This window comes from Capsicum annuum, chromosome 1, assembly GCF_002878395.1.
Source record: "Capsicum annuum cultivar UCD-10X-F1 chromosome 1, UCD10Xv1.1, whole genome shotgun sequence".
Taxonomy (NCBI): Eukaryota; Viridiplantae; Streptophyta; class Magnoliopsida; order Solanales; family Solanaceae; genus Capsicum; species Capsicum annuum.
The window spans coordinates 170,265,729-170,270,383 of NC_061111.1; the positions used below are offsets into that span (position 1 = coordinate 170,265,729).

General features: G+C 37.7%; 1 non-coding gene across 1 annotated transcript; it reads left to right on the plus strand.

The window, feature by feature from the left end:
* The first annotated feature begins 1,885 nt into the window (after positions 1-1,885).
* Positions 1,886-1,991, plus strand: LOC124892243. The gene has a single exon (XR_007050141.1). It is a non-coding gene; the product is annotated as a small nucleolar RNA R71 (small nucleolar RNA).
* Positions 1,992-4,655: the final 2,664 nt, after the last annotated feature.

Below are 4,655 nucleotides of genomic sequence, written 5' to 3' on the forward strand. Positions count from 1 at the left end.
AATTGTTACACCCGCTCGAGACAAAGATAGAGTATTCATTATTCTTCCGAATTCAACTTTCGGAGTCATAGGAAAAGGGAAAATTTTGTCACAAAGTGGCTCACGTCCATGCTTTCAAATTTTTCAAAATTTTTGGACGGAGGGGGTTGTTTGATTTTGCATTCGAACCACATATAATTTTCTAATCTTGGAAACCATCCAAGCTATCATCTCATATTGAAGTTCATAGTATGGGCGACCCACCATATGGTTACTCAGACTTCGTCAATGGATCTTAATGCAACCCCAACTTTTTAATACTACAGGTACTCAGACTTCCCTTGCATTCTATGTTCTTGATGCCACAGGTACTCAGACTTCCCCTGCACCTATGGTTGGAAACCCAATCATGAAGGCAAAGCTCGTCTAATGAAATTGAGGCTGGAATACCAACTCAGAACAAAATAGCTAATCCATGCGAAAGTGAAACACCATCAGAGTGACCGAATATTACTACCCAAATAAGGATCAGGATAAGAATTGTCCAAAAGAATAGAAAATTGCACAAAAATATAAATAATACAAGCCCTAATAAAATTAATAAGGAAATACCCCTAACAAAAAAGGTTACAGTGTCCCTATTGCAGGAATAACCAAAGCTAACAAAGAGATAAAGAGTGCTCCCTGAAACTCCATCAAAGGATGCTATTCTTTTCATACTCTGCACCATCACCAATTATCTTGAGATTAGACCATTCTTGCATTCAAGAACTTGAGTGAGAGTGCAAGGAAATTAGGGAGGTAGTCGATGGATCAACTATTTTATGTTTCTGCAACTACAGCTGACTGACTGCTATCGTGGATAGATAGATAGCTGCGATCGCACCTAGTGACTATGATCGTGATAACCAAGGGCATGTCTGCTCCCCTGATTTCCCCTGTTCAGATTTTTTGCTTACTTGAAATGCTCACTTCTTTCTTTCTTAGCTTATGAAAAGCTCTCCATAGCATTACACATGTATGAGTTATTCATATGCAAAATCTAACATTCATACTAGAAAAATATGATAAAAAGGATACGAGTGGTCCTCGTGGCATTTGTGGGTGGACTCCTACACAGCACCGTAGTTAACGTCATGTCACGACATTGGTATGCATCAACTCATCAAGAAAGGTCCACAGGACCTCACTTATCAAATTCCCTTTCATCAATCAACCTTTCTATAATGCCATCTAATGCTTTCTTATCCTTTTTGATTAGACTTTGGGACATCCTCTCCGTTAGTTTGGTGTTAGATATCTTTCCCCTAAAATTCTCCATCAAGTGCTCTTTTTTTTGCTTTTTATCTACTGCACGCATTACAAAAATTTGACCCTCAGTTTAAAGAATTGTGGTTTTTCCACGAGTGGAGTCACCCTTAACTTAGCATCAAGACGCTTAGAGTTTTGTCCCATTTGATTCTCCAATTCCTTTATGGACGCCGAATGGGAGGCGACCATTTTAGAAAGTGAAATAAAGTTTTTTTTTTTACTTCATGGACCAATTCGTTCGTTCGTTCAACCTTACTCAAAATCCTTGCAAGAAGATTCTCCGTTCCACTTCTGTCAGTATCTATGATGTACTTAGTCAGTAGTTCAAGTTGACCAAGGATCTTTTCAAAGATTATCCATTCATTATCTTCCACTTCCTTTGATATACATTAGTCATGGGTTTAGTTGTAGGCTATTTGAGATATGGATGTCTTGAGTGTGACCTTACCGATTGTTGTTAGACACCTCTCTCAACAATTTTATGGCCGCATGAAAGTGCAAGTTCAAGAGAGGACCTTCCGCCGCATTATTTACCACCGATTAGTTCAAAGGATCTATCCCCTTAGATAATATTTGGAGGAGTGTTTACCCAGGAATCTCATGGTTTGGGCATTTGGCCAACATTCTATGGATCTTTCCCATACTTCATGAAGGGGCTCGCCGTTCTTTTGCCTAAAATTCATAATTTTATTTCTTGAGTCACACACCTTGGATGGATATGAGTATTTATCTAAAAATACCTTTGTGAGATTGCTTCATGAAGTAGGTAAAACTGAAGTAAGTAAGTGGAACCATAACAATGCTTTACCCATTAGTGAGAATAGAAAGAGACAAAGTCGATAGGCTTTTATAGCACTAGGGGAAACATTGAATAGAATACAAACTTCTAAACAATTTCTGAAGTGAACATATGGATCCTCATGGGATTGGCCTCCGTATAGCCCCTTTAATTGCAACGCATGAAGCATGACACTAGACGCATGAAAAGTCCCATTCCCAAGGTGAGGTGCGGTATTCTTTTCATCCACATGGTACCCATCATTTAAGTTTCTCTCTCCCTAAGTATCATCGGATGGTTCCATATGATTAGGGCCTTCACTCATGGTTCTATTTATGCTCAAAGTACCAATAAAAGATTCAAAATCAACATGAAAAATAAAGTGTGACAATCCAGATGCTCCAAAGTAAGAATAACACCACACAAGCTAAATCTACACTTCACTCCCCGGAATTGGCGCCATTTTGATAACTCTCAACTTACTCCCATAATTGAGGGGTGAGGTGGCTGTTGTCAAGTAACCCAATGTAAATTAGGGTCAAATCTCGAGGACTAAATGCTATAGACTTTAAACCTATGGGTATTCCAATTACTATAACATCATCCATAATGCCAAAGAAAAAACAATGTATAATAAAATGTGGGATTTGTTTGGGAACCCTTTTTACTACTACCTTTAGCAAGTAATCAGTAAACGATACCTTTGATTTGAATTTAAGGTTTGGAGGAATCTTAGGATCATGTATCCTTAGAAGTGAAGTGTGTGGAATAGTGTTGGTTTAGTATGGAATTTAGTTGTTCATTAATGGATAGGCTAAGTTGAAGGTCATTGAGGTCAATTTTTCAATAAAACCCCAATGATTTCGCTCATTGGTTCTTTTGAGCACCTAACAAGTGTGGAGTTTGCATAACCACCCAAAATCTCAACCAATCACCCCTATTTCTAGGATAATGCTCTTGACATGAATTATAATTGCTAAACACTTATTTCTAAGATTGCAAAGGGTAGTAATTCATAGGCTTAGTTGTTCACCGTTGCCTTGTCCCTCGATAACCCTCTTTTGAGGATGTTATGGGTTACCTAATATTTACCTAAGTCTCTTTTTCGAGGATGACAAAGGGTATCTAAAGCTTGGAGCTTTCACCTATCATACCCACTTGGGAATTTGGAGTTTTCATCCATCAAATCCAAACTCATAAGCTTAAGCAACGGTGAAACAAATACTCAACAACTAAATCCATACAAACACAACAATACCCATACACAATCACAAACTAATTCAACATAATCCTTAGACTAAATTATTTAGCTACTCATGAAAAAAGTAAAGAGAAATATACCATATGGGTCATTCAAAGCATCTGTTCTTCAATAAGAAGCTAAGAAATTGATCCTCCAAAATTAATTACATACTTGCCTAAGATTAGGGTTTCAAGTCTTGAATTCCAAGATATCTTATGAGCTAAGCTATCCGTAAAGAGGAAGGGGTTTTTGCTTAAATAGGGCTTGGGATGCGTCTATATGCTTTTATAGATTTGCCCCTGGGCATATTCCCTCTTAACCCCAATTGCGCACGGCTCCCCAGGACTACGACCATATGACCGTAGTTGTGTGAAGCGACTGCATTGCTTTGACTATATTGAATAACCGCGACCACGGATAGAGGAACGCGGTTATGATAATCGAGGCTGATGTATTTTAGGTCTTCAACTGTACTCTTCTTTGCTCCCTTTTTATCATTTTTCAGCTCCCATCCATATCTTTTGGTCTCCTCAACTTTATTCTTTCAAAGAGTGGATATTAGTGCATCTATCCATATATTTTGTCTCATTTATTCATTCAAAATAAGGTAATGTACACAAATAATGAGTGCGAATGAGTGGTAAACTCACCACTCATCAACACCCCCAACTTAAGACCTTGCTATCCTCAAGAAACTCTACCTCTTACTATGAGACAATATCATATGTGTGCCCTCATTCTATCACCCAATGATCATGTTGACTTAAACTAAATTGATACAACAAAAATCTTTTTACATATAGGCAAATGGGATTTTAACAACTCCCCTCATCATAAAATAGAATAGTGAAGAATGACAATAACTTTGAGGATCAACCATGTAATAACTACTAACACTCTAGAAATGATTCACATGTTGACTTCAAATATGCAATACTTCTGATTATCTCAATGTGCAGAAGATGCCAAAATTACCCACCTCAACTAGTTCACATGCCTCCTTACAAGAAAGGAGAAATTCACACACCTAGATACCAATGCTGCAACAAGGAATTTAAAGTGCAATCACTCACTTTCTCAAGAAATTCTCCATGTTAACAAGTACCATGCCATATGCTTCCCCCTATTTTCAATCACCACTACAATGAATACACTTGGTTAGGAATCACAAAGGGCATGTTGAGCTGATAATGTAGGTTTAGGGTAGGGTAGGAGATCAACTTAGGAACACAAGGCCACACCCTCCTTAAAATTCTATATCGTATTCTTTTAATGCTTCACTTATTACCACTTCTTTTCACTTTACTATTTTGCCTACCTTTGCTTTTTCTTGGTTTTCCCACT